This window comes from Ranitomeya imitator, chromosome 10 (assembly GCF_032444005.1).
Source record: "Ranitomeya imitator isolate aRanImi1 chromosome 10, aRanImi1.pri, whole genome shotgun sequence".
Lineage (NCBI taxonomy): Eukaryota > Metazoa > Chordata > Amphibia > Anura > Dendrobatidae > Ranitomeya > Ranitomeya imitator.
In genome coordinates, this window is record NC_091291.1 from 45,202,728 (window position 1) to 45,220,494 (window position 17,767).

The window sequence follows — 17,767 nt, forward strand, 5'->3', positions numbered from 1 at the left end:
CAGGTTATAAGCTTTTATTTACATAACATGGATAAGCAACATAACTTCTGTCAGGGAGTGTATATAACAGAAAATCCCTGCACCCCTTGTGGTGTTTAAAACCACATTCATGAAGTTTATTTACCCTCCAGGTGCCTCACAAGAATTAATGGAATGTGGAAGGCAAAAATAAACATTTAACTTTTCTCACAAAATGTTACGTTAGACCACAATTTTTTTATTGTTAACAGTAAAACATTACCCCAAAATTTGTTGTGCAATTTCTACTGAGTATTACGATTTCCCCATACATGTATCGAAACCACTGTTTGGGCACACATCAGGGCTTGGTAGGGATGGAGAGTCATTTGACTTTTAGAATTTAAAACTTGCTGGAATAATTAGTAGATGTCATGTTGCATTAGGAGAGCCCATGATGTGCTTAAACAGTGGAAACTGCTCAAAAGTGACACCATTTTGGAACTAGACCCTTCATGGAATTGATCTAGATGTCTCATGAGCACCATAAATTCCCAGATGCTCCACAGAAGTTTATAGCGTTGACCCATGAAAACTAAACAAAAAAAAAATACATTTTCACACAAAAATATTTTTTAGCCCCAAATTTTGCATTTTCACAAAGATAACAGGATAAATTGCACCATACAATTTGTTGTGCAATTTCTCCTGCATATGGGGTTAAAGCTACTGTTTTTGTGTTTTTGCACACGGTTGGGCTCAGAAGGGAAAGGAGTGCCATTTGACTTTTTCAATCACAAGCAGACACCATGTCACATTTGAATAGTAACTGATGTGTCTAAATAATGGAAATCACCCACGAGTGACACTATTTTGGAAAGTAGAAACCTAAAGAATCTTGTCTAGAGGTGTTGAGCACCTTGAACAATATAAGTCACAGACTGGTAGGAGAAGAGAGGACCCTGTTTGTGAGGTCTCACAGTCTACAAGAGATGAGTGAAGATTCAGTAGGTGAGGGTAGAGCAATTCGTGCAGAGGTATGATGGAACGAGGGCTGATAAAGGTTGTAGGCTTGAAGCAAGACGTGGGTCTTCAGGTTCCTTTTGAAAGTTTCCACAGTAGGCCAGAATCTGATATGTTGGGAAAGTGTTGTGAATTCTGTTATCGAACTCCCTCCTGTGGTCATGAATGGTACTTCGGCGAGTTCTGTCCATGGACTCCCTCTGGTGGCTGTGAGTGGAGCTGCTGCTTCTGAGGTTCCTTCCACAGGTGACGTAGTTTATTCTTTGGCTGGCTGCTCTATTTAACTCCACTTAGATCGTTACTCCATGCCAGCTGTCAATGTTCTTGTACTGGTTCAGTTCGCTCTTGGATCTTTCTGGTGACCTGTCTACTCCAGCAGAAGCTAAGTCCCTGCTAGTTAATTATTTGTTCATTGTTTCCTTGTCCAGCGTCGTTTTTCTTCTGCCCCTGTGTTGTGCCAGCCAGATGTTTCGCTCCCGTTTCAGGTCGAGGTTGATGCTTCTGAGATTGGAGCAGGGGCTGTTTTGTCGCAAAGAAGTTCTGATGGCTCGGTGATGAAACCATGTGCCTTCTTTTCTAGAAAATTCTCGCCTGCTGAGCGCAATTATGATGTTGGCAATCGAGAATTGTTGGCCATTAAGTGGGCATTCGAGGAGTGGCGACATTGGCTTGAAGGAGCCAAGCATCGCGTGGTGGTCTTGATGGATCACAAGAATTTGACTTATCTCGAGTCTGCCAAGCGGTTGAATCCTAGACAGGCTCGATGGTCGCTGATTTTCTCCCGTTTTGATTTTGTGGTTTCGTACCTTCCGGGCTCTAAGAATGTGAAGGCTGATGCCCTGTCAAGGAGTTTTGTGCCTGACTCTCCAGGTGTTCCTCAGCCGGCAGGTATTCTCAAAGAGGGGGTAATTTTGTCTGCCATCTCCCCTGATTTGCGGCGGGTGCTGCAGAAGTTTCAGGCTGATAGACCTGACCGTTGTCCAGCGGAGAAACTGTTTGTCCTTGATAGATGGACTAGTAGAGTTATCTCTGAGGTTCATTGTTCGGTGTTGGCTGGTCATCCTGGAATCTTTGGTACCAGAGATTTGGTGGCTAGATCCTTTTGGTGGCCTTCTTGGGATGTGCGTTCTTTTGTGCAGTCCTGTGGCACTTGTGCTTGGGCTAAGCCCTGCTGTTCTCGTGCCAATGGGTTGATTTTGCCCTTGCTGGTCCCGAAGAGGCCTTGGACGCATATTTCCATGGATTTTATTTCAGATCTCCCTGTCTCTCAAAGGATGTCGGTCATTTGGGTGGTTTGTGATCGCTTCTCTAAGATGGTCCATTTGGTACCCTTGTCTAAATTGCCTTCCTCCTCTGATTTGGTGCCATTGTTTTTCCAGCATGTAGTTCGTTTGCATGGCATTCCAGAGAACTTCGTCTCGGACAGAGGTTCCCAGTTTGTTTTGAGGTTTTGGCGGTCCTTTTGTGCTAAGATGGGCATTGATTTGTCTTTTTCTTTGGCTTTCCATCCTCAGACAAATGGCCAAACCGAACGAACTAATCAGACTATGGAAACATATCTGAGATGCTTTGTTTCTGCTGATCAGGATGATTGGGTGTCCTTCTTGCCTTTGGCTGAGTTCGCCCTTAATAATCGGGCAAGCTCGGCTACTTTGGTTTCGCCTTTTTTCTGTAATTCTGGTTTCCATCCTCGTTTCTCTTCAGGGCAGGTTGAGCCTTCGGACTGTCCTGGTGTGGATACTGTGGTGGACAGGTTGCAGCAGATTTGGACTCATGTGGTGGACAATTTGACATTGTCCCAGGAGAAGGCTCAACGTTTCGCTAACCGCCGGCGCTGTGTTGGTCCCCGACTTCGTGTTGGGGATTTGATTTGGTTGTCGTCTCGTTATGTTCCTATGAAGGTTTCCTCTCCTAAGTTTAAGCCTCATTTCATTGGTCCGTATAAGATTTCTGAAGTTCTCAATCCTGTGTCATTTCGTTTGGCCCTTCCAGCTTCTTTTGCCATCCATAATGTGTTCCATAGGTCGTTATTGCGGAGATACGTGGCGCCTATGGTTCCCTCCGTTGATCCTCCTGCCCCAGTGTTGGTCGAGGGGGAGTTGGAGTATGTGGTGGAGAAGAATTTGGATTCTCTTATTTCGAGATGGAAACTCCAGTACCTGGTCAAGTGGAAGGGTTATGGTCGGGAAGATAATTCCTGGGTGAGTCGGTGCGGAGGTCTTTTTGCACACTCTGCGTGGTTTTTTTTTGTAGTTTTTTGTGCTGACCGCAAAGATACCTTTCCTATCCTCTGTCTGTTTAGTAAGTCTGGCCTCCCTTTGCTGAAACCTGTTTCATTTCTGTGTTTGTGACTTTCATCTTAACTCACAGTCAATATATGTGGGGGGCTGCCTTTTCCTTTAGGGAATTTCTCTGAGGCAAGGTAGGCTTTATTTTCTATCTCTAGGGCTTTTTAGCTCTTAGGCTGTGAAGAGGCGTCTAGGCAGAGTTAGGTACGCTCCACGGCTATTTCTAGTTGTGTGATAGGATTAGGGGTTGCGGTCAGCAGAGCTCCCACTTCCCAGAGCTTGTCCTGTGTGAGTTTAACCATCAGGTCGTTCCGGGTGCTCCTAACCACCAGGTCCATAACAGAAAGAGAGCTCCACAGTAGGGAGAATGCATGGGGAAAAATCATGTATGTGATTGTGAGAAGAGGAGATAAGAGGCAAGCAGAGAAAAAGATCTTGTGAGGATTGGAGGTTGTGTGCAGGAAAGTACTGGGAGACTAGGTCACAAATTTATGGGGTAAAGAGGTTGTGGATGCCTTTATATGTCATGGTTATTGTTTTGAAATTAAGTCCCTGGGCAATGGGGAGGCAGTCAAGGAACTGATAGAGAGGAAAGGCCAGGAAATAGCCGTGGGATAGATGAATTAGTTGGGCAGTGCAGTTTAGGATAGATTGGAGGGGTGCGAAAGTTTTACAAGGAAGGCCACAAGGCATGAGGTTGCAGTGGTCGAGGTAGGAAATGATGAGGGCATGCACTAGTGTTTTTGCAGATACTTATTTGAGGAATGTTGAGATCCAGTAGATATTTTTAAGTTGGAGTAGGCAAGGAGTGGGAAGGGCTTGAATGTATGGTTTAAAGGAGAGATCAGCGTCAAGGGTTACCATGAGGCAAAGAGCTTGCTGGACTGTGGAGAGTGGGGTAATTGATTTTGATAGATAGGTTTGTTAGGGGTTTGAATGAGATGAGGAAAAGATGATACATTTTGTTTTATCCATGTTGAATTTAAGAAATCTAGCAGTGAAGAAAAATGGAAGAGCAGACAAACATTGCAGTATTCTGGTTAGTAAGAATTTCAGGTTCAGAGAGGTAGATCTGTGTGTCCTCAGAATACAGGTGATGCTGAAAGCCATGGGAGTCTATGAGCTGTCTCAGGTCGAAGGTGTAGATGGAGAAGAGCAGGCGCCCTAGAACTGAACCTTGGGAGACACCAATAGATAAGGCGTGAGATGAGGAGGTGGTGTGTGAGTGGTAGATGCTGAATGTCGGGTATCTTTGGAAAGAGGAGATCCAAGATAGGGCCGAGTCTGTGATGTCAAGAAATCAGAGAATGTGTAGTAAGAGGGAATGGTCCACTGTGTCGAAGGCAGATTACAGGTCCAGGAGGAGGAAGACAGAGTAGAATCTCTAGGATTTGGCAGTTAGTTGGTCATTGGTGACTTTAATTGAGGCAGTCTGTGCTCATCTTTAACAGATAATTAAAATTGAGCCAGATCCAGGATAAAACACATGAAAGTAAAGCAGGCTTGTAGTAAAGAAAAGTGGTGAGGGAGGGTAGTGAAGTGGTCTGTTTAAAAAATTATACCAAGATAATGCATTAAGGAGAGGTATGAGTTATCACAGAATTTTAAAAGCTTGGTGACATACCGAGTTAATGCACGCAGGAGAGGTACGAGTCATCACAGAAGTAGAAATGCTGGGTGACATACCCGTAAGGAAAATAGATAAATAGACATGCTGATTAGAGTGCGATAGATATAGAGGACAATGCATATTCTGTATACATAGTATTAAATTAGCAATAAATGGACAGGAATGAGTCTAAACCTAAATCCCATTGAACACCTGTGGAGAGATCTTAAAATTGCTGTTGAAAGAAGGTACCCTTCAAATATTTCTGACCTGGAGCAGTTTGCAAAAGAAGAGTGGTTCAAACTTTCAGTTGAGAGGTGTAAGAATATTGTTGATGGTTGAAGGAGGCGATTGATTGTAGTTACCGTATATACTCAAGTATAAGCCAACCCGAGTATAAGCCGAGACCCCTAATTTTGCCACAAAAAACTGGGAAAACTTAGTGACTCGAGTATAAGTCTAGGGTGGTAAATGCAGCAGCTACTGGTAAATTTCAAAAATAAAAATAGATACCAATAAAAGTAAAATTAATTGAGACATCAGTAGTTTAAGTGTTTTGAATATCCATATTGAATCAGGAGCCCCATATAATGCTCCATACAGTTCATGATGGGCCCCATATAATGCTCCATACAAAATACGCCCCATATAATGCTCATACAGTTTATGATGGGCTCCCCGACACTTGCTATATTCACCTGCTCCACGTTCCACCATCGGCACCGCTGTGTCTTCCCCATCCTCTGCATTGAATACTCTTCCACTCACCTTAGCAAATAGCTAAGCTCACCGCATCGCCAGTTCACACCCACACTTCTTGACTACACTCGCCATTCTAATAGGTGAGTGAGATGCCTGCCCTGGGTAACATACTAACGTAAATGCACACACAACATTCATGAGCACTTTATAGGTATCATATTGCACTTCCGTATAAATAGGGTATGACAACCGGACTAAACACTCCTTCTTAATGGCTGTGGGAACGTTTAGAGCAGAAAGGAACAAACTTATTTGTATGTTAGATTTGACATAAAAACAAATTAAATGCTCGCAAAAATGACCAAAAAATGAAAACATTTAAAGACATACTCATAAAATAAAAAAATAGTCTAAAACAAAAATAGATTAAGTCCTTACAGATTAAATCTATGAGTGATTGCAAAGAAATGGAAGCAAGGCATAGTTCTAATTTATGTCATATTTTCCTACACAAAGCTTCTAGTCTAAAAATATGACCACCATATTTCTGAGACTACTTTCACCATTCTAAACAAACCAAATATGGCTATGCTACATCCATAATTCAGGTTTGGTAACTTTGTTTTTGTTGATATTATGTTTTGTTTTGCCAAGGCTTAAAATCCTGACTCTTGAACTCACAGAACAGATTATGTCTCCCCAATCACAGATGTATTGTCATGAGGTTACTGCAACAGAGAGGAGACAGAAGACTGCAGTGTCTCATTGCTTCTGCTCCTGTGCTGGGAAGAAGCACTTCTCCTTCATTTTAATAGTGTTTATTTATTTCGGTACAACAGAGGTTAATTGGCCATGTTGGAAACTCTGAGCTCTCAGCTGTTCTCAGTTAGCCACTCCCGTCCCCATTATAATCTGGGTCCTGATTCAAATCCATGTCAGACCTAGCATTTGTTGCATGGCTTAGGAGGAGAGGTGTTCATATGAGAAGGAGTTTTGGAGGAGTTATCAGTGACTGTTGCGTGGTTTGTAAGTGTGGTAATTCCCTTCCCTCCTCTACTTTGCTTTTTTCCCCATCCTCCACTCCCCGGTGCATTCCTCTGTTATATGTGAGTGAATATTCTGTGTGCCCAGTGTTTTCAGTTTACCCTTGTTTGTGTAGCCTTGTTTGTCGGGTTGTTGAGGGCTAACTCAGGAGATAATGCTAGGGTGGCGGCCCCGGCATCTTCACCTTCAGAAGTATCATGGGGAATAGGGAGAGCTAGGGCACTCCCTAGTGTTATGGACAGGGAATGAACCCCTGGTCCCGTGCCACCCGACAGCTAAGTTGTGACATATATCTATGGATGGTGTTGATATAAGATTGATAATTACATGGTATGGAGATATTGCATTTCAATTGACATGTAATGTACCAGGTTAACAAAGACATTCAATCTACTTTAGAGGCAATTTTGGTTCCCCTTTTATGTAGCACCCATTTGCCAACAAGTAAGTGCAGAGTAAAACTTTGTTCTTCTAAAAACTGTCAGAAATTTAATTAATTTACCTCCACACAAATGAGGATGCTTCAGTAAATTTGAATTTTGATTTATCTGATCTTTAACTCAGTCCGGAGAGATTAATTTTTGTAAGTATGTTTGATGTAGTTATCAGATAAAAATGCAACGGTACCTTGGTATATGTTTCATGTTGTTTACTGTTCATCTTAGTGAAACTGTTAAATTGATTCGGTATGCTACTAAATATTTATAGTTTTTTTTTTATTTGGGAGATATATCTTTTATTTTATATTTTTGCACATTTTTATTAAACTTTTTAAACTTTTCTGTTCACTATGAAACTTTTGTTTATGATTCTTACTTTTAACCAATAATGCCTTTGTACAGAAGGAAACAAAATAAAAAAGTCCATATTCTCTCAGGGAGCTCAATTGGGTCAAAGAACAAATGCTTAAACTCAAAATAGAGGACAGCAAATCACCTTGTCAAGTATTGCAACTCTAATTAAAGCATGTAGCTGTATACTAAATCAAGGATCCTTGGGATCAGGTGACCGACAGTTCCTTCAGATAGTGCTACAAGCTGGATTGTAGATGGGTGAGTAAATGTTGTAAAAACCACAAAAACACCAGGGACCTCAGTAGTATAACTCTTTTCTATAGAGACTGGAGATTATTCTTTAGGGAACATTAATTGATAAACGCATGACGCGTTTCAAAATCAAGTGAGTTTCTTCGTCATTCACAAAATCTAATACTCTTCAGAGCATAACTGGAGAAGTGTAAGTAAAGTATTGGAATTAATAGTGCTCTGACAAAATGATAGACAACTATTATACCATGTAGAAGGTAAAATTTAATAGGCAGCTTTAAGAAATTAAGGAATTTTTGAAACCATGGGCTGCCATATTTTATAGTTAACTTTGATTTGACCTGAGCAGCCAAAATAAAATTATCAACAAACTAATGCCACCAAAGCTATCTGTCAATCAATACAGAAGAAGAAAAAAGAGAACAAGTCTGACCATTAAAGTCCCAATACATTAGAATCGTGCATCAACAGTATATATTATTTGAATCAGGTGATAATCAATAGGATAGCAAAACAATGCCTAAAAGCAACACAAAAAAATAATAATAATAATAATCTTTATTTTTATATAGCGCTAACGTATTCCGCAGCGCTTTACAGTTTGCACATATTATCATTGCTATCCCCAATGGGGCTCACAATCTAGAAGAAAAAAAATATAATAAAACCAAGGGGCGCACTCTCAGATAGGGATAGATCAATATCCAGAGGAAAGAAATTTAAGTACAATTTAATGTGAAAAAAGTATAAGTTCCATGCAAATCGGCATATTATAAGTACCGTAATATCTATATTTGTCCATTGCTCTTGTCACATATTTATTAAAAAATTGTGCAGTCAGATTAATCAGTAAGGTTCTAATGCTATAAGAGGTAAATTTAACTAAATAATATCTTGCAGATAGTCGTACATACTTGGGAAATGTACATTATACATCTTTATGCAATGCCAATGCAGGATAATGGTTAGATTGTGGTCCAAAACATACATTATAAGAAGAGGTTCTGCATCCTGCAGCATATAAATCATATTTAGATCAGTGTCTGTCATTTATAATTGTGCCTCTACAGAAGCATAGATACTTAGATATATGCCTTAGGAACGTACAATATCAGGCTTTCTCTTCCAAGCGGTATCCACCCCGACGCGCGTTTCAGCATCCGCCTTCTTTTGGGATCTCCAGATGAAGGTTGAAGTCAAAACGCTTGTTGAGGTGGACACCACTAAGAAGAAATATAACTTCCTATAGCATTAGCAAATTACTCAGTAACCTGGTTCTATTAACCCCTTCCCGACCTTTGACGCATACGCTGCGTCATGAAAGTCGGTGCCATTCCGACCCATGATGCAGCATATGCGTCATGGAAAGATCACGTCCCTGCAGATCGGGTGAAAGGGTTAACTCCCATTTCACCCGATCTGCAGGGACATGGGGAGTGGTAGTTTAGCCCAGGGGGGGTGGCTTCACCCTCCCGTGGCTACGATCGCTCTGATTGGCTGTTGAAAGTGAAACTGCCAATCAGAGCGATTTGCAATATTTCACCTAAAAAACTGGTGAAATATTACAATCCAGCCATGGCCGATGCTGCAATATCATCGGCCATGGCTGGAAACACTTATGTGCCCCCACCCCTCCCCACCGATCGCCCACCCAGCCCCCCGATCTGTGGTCCGCTCCCCTCCGTCCTGTGCTCCGCTCCCCTGTCCTCCTGTCTGCTCCCCCCGTGCTCCAATCACACCCCCCGTGCTCCAATCAAACCCCCCCGCACTCCGATCCCCCCCGCACAGCGATCCCCCCCGTGCTCCGATCCACCCCCCCGCACAGCGATCCCCCACTCCTTGCTCCAATCCACCCCACGTGCTCCAATCCACCCCCGTGTTACGATCCCCCCCATGCTACGATCCACCCCCCGTTCTCCGACGCCCCCCCCCGTGCCCTGATCTCCCCCCTTATACTTACCTAGCCTCCCGGGGTCCGTCCGTCTTCTTTCCTGGGCGCCGCCATCTTCCAAAATGGCGGGCGCATGTGCAGTGCGCCCGCCGAATCTGCCAGCCGGCAGATGCGTTCCAGAGTGAATTTTGATCACTGAGATATAACCTATCTCAGTGATCAAAATAAAAAAAATAGTAAATGACCCCCTCCCTTTGTCACCCCCATAGGAAGAGACAATAAAAAAAATAAATCATTTTTTTTTTCCACTAAGGTTGGGGTAAGAACTAGGGTTAGGGTTAGGGGTAGGGGTAGGGGTAGGGTTAGGGTTAGGGGTAGGGTTAGGGTTAGGGTTCGGGATGTGCACACGTATTCTGGACCTATGCGGATTTTTCCGCAGAGGATTTGATAAATCCGCAGTGCTAAACCGCTGTGGATTTATCGCGGATTTACCGCGGTTTTTCTGCGCATTTCACTGCGGTTTTACAACTGCGATTTTCTATTGGAGCAGTTGTAAAACCGCTGCGGAATCCGCAGAAAGAAGTGACATGCTGCGGAATGTAAACCGCTGCGTTTCCGTGCAGTTTTTCTGCAGCATGTGTACAGCGATTTTTGTTTCCCATAGGTTTACATTGAACTGTAAACTCATGGGAAACTGCTGCGGATCCGCAGCGTTTTATGCAGCGTGTGCACATACCTTTAGAATTAGGCTATGTGCACACGGTGCGGATTTGGCTGCGGATCCGCAGCAGTGTTCCTTCAGGTTTACAGTACCATGTAAACATATGGAAAACCAAATCCGCTGTGCCCATGGTGCGGAAAATACCGCGCGGGAACGCTGCGTTGTATTTTCCGCAGCATGTCAATTCCTTGTGCGGATTCCACAGCGTTTTACACCTGTTCCCAGGGCCGGCGTCAGCACCCGGCACAGCGGGCAAATGCCGGGGCCCTGGGGAGAGAGGGGGGCCCACTCATGCTGTCATAGATACAGCTGGGAGAGCAGAGCAGGAGATAACATGCTCTCTCCGCCTACAAAGTCACTGCTGGCTGCGTTCTCTTAACCCCTATGTGCCAGCTCTGACACAAGCATCTTATCACTCAGTGAGTGCAGCCAGGCAGGCACACATAGGGGTTAAGAGAAGGCAGCCAGTGTGACATTGTTTTTGGGGGGAGAGAGCACGTTCTCTGCTCTCCGCCCCTGGCTGGCTGCCGTGCTGCTGAAGTTATGAGGCAGATTCAGGAGGAGATCCTAGTCCTACCAGTGCATGAGTGAGTGGCGCTGCTATATACTATGTGGGCTGCGCTGCTATATACTACTTGGGCTGCTATATACTACGTGGGCTGCTATATACTACATGGGCTGCTATATACTACGTGGGCTGTGTTATATACTACATGGCTGTGTTTATATGCGATCATGAATCGGGGTATGTGTTAAAGGGGGGGCCCACTGAGACTCTTTCGCCCGGGGCCCTCAAAAACCTGGAGCCGGCCCTGCCTGTTCCTCAATAGGAATCCGCAGGTGAAATCCGCACAAAAAACACTGGCAATCCGCGGTAAATCCGCAGGTAAAACGCAGTGCCTTTTACCCGCGGATTTTTCAAAAATGGTGCTGAAAAATCTCATACGAATCCGCAACGTTGGCACATAGCCTTAGGGTTAGGGTTGGGTTGGAATTAGGGTTGTGGTTAGGATTAGGGGTGTGTTGGGGTTAGGGGTGTGTTGGGGTTAGGGTTGTGATTAGGGTTATGGCGACAGTAGGGATTAGGGTTAGGGGTGTGTTGGGGTTAGTTTTGGAGTTAGAATTGAGGGGTTTCCACTGTTTAGGCACATCAGGGGGTCTCCAAACACAACATGGCGCCACCATTGATTCCAGCCAATCTTGTATTCAAAAAGTCAAATGGTGCTCCCTCACTTCCGAGCCCCGACGTGTGCCCTAACAGTGGTTTACCCCCACATATGGGGTACCAGCATACTCAGGACAAACTGCGCAACAATTACTGGGGTCCAATTTCTCCTGTTACCCTTGAGAAAATAAAAAATTGCTTGCTAAAACATCATTTTTGAGGAAAGAAAAATGATTTTTTATTTTCACGGCTCTGCGTTGTAAACGTCTGTGAAGCACTTGGGGGTTCAAAGTGCTCACCACATATCTAGATAAGTTCCTTGGGGGGTCTAGTTTCCAAAATGGGGTCACTTGTGGGGGGTTTCTACTGTTTAGGCACACCAGGGGCTCTGCAAACGCAACGTGACGCCCGTAGACGTAGAGCATTCCATCAAAGTCTGTATTTCAAAACGTCACTACTTCACTTCCGAGCCCCGGGAAGTGCCCAAATAGTAGTTTACCCCCACATATGGGGTATCACCGTACTCAGGAGAAACTGGACAACAAATATTGGGGTCAAATTTCTCCTGTTACCCTTGGGAAAATTAAAAAAATCTGGGCTAAAAAATTATTTTTGAGGAAAGAAAACGTATTTATTATTTTCACTGCTCTGTGTTATGAACTTCTGTGAAGCACTTGGGGGTTCAAAGTGCTCACCTCACATCTAGATAAGTTCCTTTTGGGGTCTAGTTTCCAAAATGGGGTCACTTGTGGGGGGTTTCTACTGTTTAGCCACATCAGGGGCTCTGCAAACGCAACGTGACGCCCGCAGAGCTTCCATCAAAGTCTGCATTTCAAAACGTCACTACTTTACTTCCGAGCCACAGCATGTGCCTAAACAGTGGTTTACCCCCACATATGGGGTATCAGCGTACTCAGGAGAAACTGGACAACAACTTTTGGGGTCAAATTTCTCCTGTTACCCTTGGGAAAATTAAAAATTGCGGGCTAAAAAAATCATTTTTGAGAAAAGAAATTTTTTTTTATTTTCATGGCTCTGCGTTATAAACTTCTGTGAAGCACTTGAGGGTTCAAAGTGCTCACCACACATCTAGGTTAGTTCCTTTGGGGGTCTAGTTTCCAAAATGGGGTCATTTGTGGGGGATCTCCAATGTTTAGGCACACAGGGGCTCTCCAAACGCGACATGGTGTCCGCTAATGATTGGAGCTAATTTTCCATTTAAAAAGCCAAATGGCGTGCCTTCCCTTCTGAGCCCTGCCGTGCGCCCAAACAGTGGTTTACCCCCACATGTGGGGTATCTGCGTACTCAGGACAAACTGGACAACAACATTTGTGGTCCAATTTCTCCTACTACCATTGGCAAAATAGGAAATTCCAGGCTAAAAAATCATTTTTGAGAAAAGAAAAATTATTTTTTATTTTCATGGCTTTGCATTATAAACTTCTGTGAAGCACCTGAGGGTTTAAAGTGCTCAGTATGCATCCAGATAAGTTCCTTGGGGGGTCTAGTTTCCAAAATGGGGTCACTTGTGGGGGAGCTCCATTGCATAGGCACACAGGGGCTCTCCAAATGTGACATGGTGTCCGCTAACAATTGGAGCTAATTTTCCATTCAAAAAGTCAAAAGGCGCGCCTTCCCTTCCGAGCCCTGCCGTGTGCCCAAACAGTGGTCTACCCCCACATATGAGGTATCGGTGTACTCGGGAGAAATTGCTCAACAAATTTTAGGATCCATTTTATCCTATTGCCCATGTGAAAATGAAAAAATTGAGGCGAAAAGAAATTTTTTGTGGATCAATTTGTGAAGCACCTGAGGGTTTAAAGTGCTCACTAGGCATCTAGATAAGTTCCTTGGGGGGTCCAGTTTCCAAAATGGGGTCACTTGTGAGGGAGCTCCAATGTTTAAGCACACAGGGTCTCTCCAAACGCAACATGGTGTCCGCTAACGATGGAGATAATTTTTCATTCAAAAAGTCAAATGGTGCTCCTTCCCTTCCGAGCCTTACCATGTGCCCAAACAGTGGTTTACCCCCACATATGAGGTATCGGTGTACTCAGGAGAAATTGCCAAACAAATTTTACGATCCATTTTATCCTGTTGTCCATGTGAAAATGAAAAAATTGAGGCTAAAAGAATTTTTTTGTGAAAAAGTACTTTTTCATTTTTACGGATCAATTTGTGAAGCACCTGGGGGTTTAAAGGGCTCACTATGCATCTATATAAGTTCCTTGGGGCGTCTAATTTCCAAAATGGGGTCACTTGTGGGGGAGCTCCAATTTTTAGGCACACGGGGGCTCTCCGTGACATGGTGTATGCTAAAGAGTGCAGCCAATTTTTCATTCAAAAAGTCAAATGGCGCTCCTTGCCTTCCAAGCCCTGCTGTGCGCCCAAACAGTGGTTTACCCCTACATATGAGGTATCAGCGTACTCAGGACAAATTGGACAACAACTTTCGTTGTTCAGTTTCTTCTTTTACCATTGGGAAAATAAAAGAATTGTTGCTGAAAAATCATTTTTGTGACTAAAAAGTTAAATGTTCATTTTTTCCTTTCATGTTGCTTCTGCTGCTGTGAAGCACCTGAAGGGTTAATAAACTTCTTGAATGTGGTTTTGTGCACCTTGAGGGGTGCAGTTTTTAGAATGGTGTCACTTTTGGGTATTTTCAGCCATATAGACCCCTCAAACTGACTTCAAATGTGAGGTGGTCCCTAAAAAAATGGTTTTGTAAATTTCGTTGTAAAAATGAGAAATCGCTGGTCAAATTTTAACCCTTATAACTTCCTAGCAAAAAAAATTTTGTTTCCAAAATTGTGCTGATGTAAAGTAGACGTGTGGGAAATGTTATTTATTAACTATTTTGTGTCACATAACTCTCTGGTTTAACAGAATAAAAATTCAAAATGTGAAAATTGCGAAATTTTCAAAATTTTCGCCAAATTTCCATTTTTATCACAAATAAACACAGAATTTATTGACCTAAATTTACCACTAACATGAAGCCCAATATGTCACGAAAAAACAATCTCAGAACCGCTAGGATCCATTGAAGCGTTCCTGAGTTATTACCTCATGAAGGGACACTGGTCAGAATTGCAAAAAACGGCCAGGTCATTAAGGTCAAAATAGGCTGGGTCATGAAGGGGTTAATGATCACACTCTGTTTCCTATCACTGAGCCAGTTGTTAACCAGCTACAAATATTCTCCCTGGCCCTTATGCTCTCATTTTATGTACCAAACTTTTATGTGGCACTGTTTTCAAGGCCTTTGAGAAATCCAAATAGACAACATACTCAACAGCACCCTGGTCCAGTCTGGAACTTACCTCCTTATAGAAGCTGAACAGATTACTTTGACAGAATCGATCCTTCATATGCCCATGTTGATGTTGCGTCATGAGGTAACGTTTATTGAGTTGCTCCAGGATAGCATTTCTTAGAAAACCCTCAAAGATTACAGCATAGATTAATTTCTTCATCATTAATGTGATTCAGAAAAAATAGTAAGTTATATTATATACTACAGCTTTTATATCAAGGATATCATAAATATACTGTATGTGAGTAGATTACATATAAATACAATATTTCCCTATATCATTATGATTTGACTACATGTATTGTACAACCAATAGTTCTTCATATCCCATGCAATTGTAAGACAAATGGACAATTTTGAGAATCAAAACCTGAACTCTGCTTTTAACACAAAGGATAAATGCACTGACATTACTCAATCGTGCATAAGGTCAACTCGACAGTCCTAAGGCAGGAAAAGGAAGAATTTCTCTCAATAAATTCCTCAAATCATTGAAAAGTCTTTATTAATTAGGAGTTTAAATTTATTAACCATTAATCTAGAAGGCTAAAATGAAAATATTGATAGGGGTATAAAAAATTAACTGTGAACAAGTGTTGTCCATTTAATACTTAGTGGTTGGAATCCATCCCTATTTTTCTGAAAACTGGTAATTTATCTATTTTTTTTGTGAGATTACTTTTTCTATCTTGATGATTTTAGTCAACTGATTTTCATTGGGGTATGGACAATTTCCATATACACTAAAAATTTTGAGTCACCAAAATCACTATTCGTATGGAATATCCTAAAAGAGACGTGGTGTCATCTAAAAGGTGGGTTGCATAAGGAAAGTTGCTCACCTGATATAGTTGCAAAGGCTATGAACTTTTGAGTGTTATGCATCAAAGAAATGTACTCTAGACCAGGGCTCCCCAACTCCAGTCCTCAAGGCCCACCAACATGTCATGTTTTCAGGATTTCCTTAGTCTTGCCCAGGTAATAATTGCATCACCTGTGCAATGCAAAGGAAATCCTGAAAACATGACCTGTTGGTGGGCCTTGAGGACTGGAGTTGGGGAGCCCTGCTCTAGACCATGGAATAGTCAAAAAACTAGACAAAAAGGCACCCAATGTGCACACATCCTAAAATTTTGAACAAGTTTTTGGATTCTTATATAACAACAAAATCTACCCAAGAATATGTTAAACTCTATGGATGAGCTATACAATAGCAACAAGTTTTTAACCCCTTTCTACCAGCTGACAGAATAGTACATCAGCTGACAGGATCCTACGCTTTGAAAGTGAAATCATTAAAAACATCAGCTCGGCATGCAAAAAATAAGCCTTCACCCAACCCATATCACGAAAAATTGAGACGCTACGAGTCTCGAAAAAGTGCACTTTTTTTTCTCAAACTTTGGAATTTTTTACCACTTAGATAAAAGAGAACCTAGACATGTTTGGTGTTTATGAACTCGTAATGACCTGGAGAATCATAATGGCTGGTCAGTTTTATCATTTAGTGAATCTAGCAAAAAAGCCAAGCAAAAAAATTGAGGGATTGCACTTTTTTGCAATTTCATCTCACTTGGAATTTTTTCCCATTTTCTGTTGCACTACATGGTAAATGATATTGTTCAAAAGTATAACTCATCCAGCAAAAAATAAGCCCACACATGGCCATATTGATGGAAAAATAAAAAAGTTATGGCTCTGGAAAGAAGGGAAGTGAAAAACCAAAATGAAAAAAGCTCTGGGTGATAAGTGGTTAAACAAGTTTTTTGAGGTTTAAACATCAATGAAATGTACTCAAGACCACGGAATAGTCTATGGGGAGCAATATAATTCCAATACATTTTTCAACACTTTATTTGAAGCTTACATAATGAAATCTACTGAAGAATATGTAAAATTTATGGATGAGTAATATATTATACCGATCACATTTTTAACAATTTTTTGCGGCTTATATAGCAATGAACTTTACCCAAGAAAAAGTAATACCCTATTGATGAGCAAAATAATACCGATACATTATTGAACAAGTTTCTTCAGGGTTATATACCAACAACATGTACTCCAGATCACAAATTAGTCTATGGATAATATAATACCAATAACTTTTTGAACATGTTTTCTGAGGATTTTATAACAACAAAGTGAATCCAAGAAGATGAAATACCCTATGCATGAGCAATGTATTGCCAATAAATTTCTGACACGTTTTTTGAGGGTTATACACCAACAAAATGTACTCCAGACCACGGATTAATCTATGTATGAGCAATATTAATGCCAATATATTTTTATCAAGTTTTTGGAAGCTTTTATAGCAACAAAATGTACTCCATACCACTGAATAGTCTATAAGTGAGCATTATAATGCAGAAAAAAATTTGACCAAGATTTTTGATGCTTTTATAGCAACAAAATGTACCAAAGAAAAGGTAATACACTGTGGGTAAGAAATATAATACTGATAAGGCCTCTTTCACACTTCCGTCGGTACAGGTCCGTCGCAATGCGTTGGGCCGACGTACTGATGGACGTTGTGAATTTTTTGCATGATGTGGGCAGCGGATGCAGTTTTTCTAAGCATCCGCTGCCCATTCTGTAGTCCGGGGAGGAGAAGGCAGAGTTTCGGCCGCGCATGCGTGGTCGAAAATGGCAGACGCGGAGGACAAAAAAACATTACATTGAAATTTTTTTGTGATGACGGTCCACCAAAACACGACGGATCTGTCGCACGACGGACGCGATGTGTAGCAATCCGTCGTGATCAGTGGCTAATACAAGTTTATGGGCAACAATGCATCCTACGAGCACATTTGCAGGATTCGTTTTTTGCCCTAAACGACGGATTGCGACGGATTGCAAAAAACACTAGTGTGAAAGTAGCCTTACTTTTGAAAAAGTTTTTGGAGGCTTACATAGCAATTAAACACCCAAGAATATATAATACCCTCTGATTGAGCAATACGTTACTGAAAAATTTGGAACAAGTTTTTGGAGGCTTAT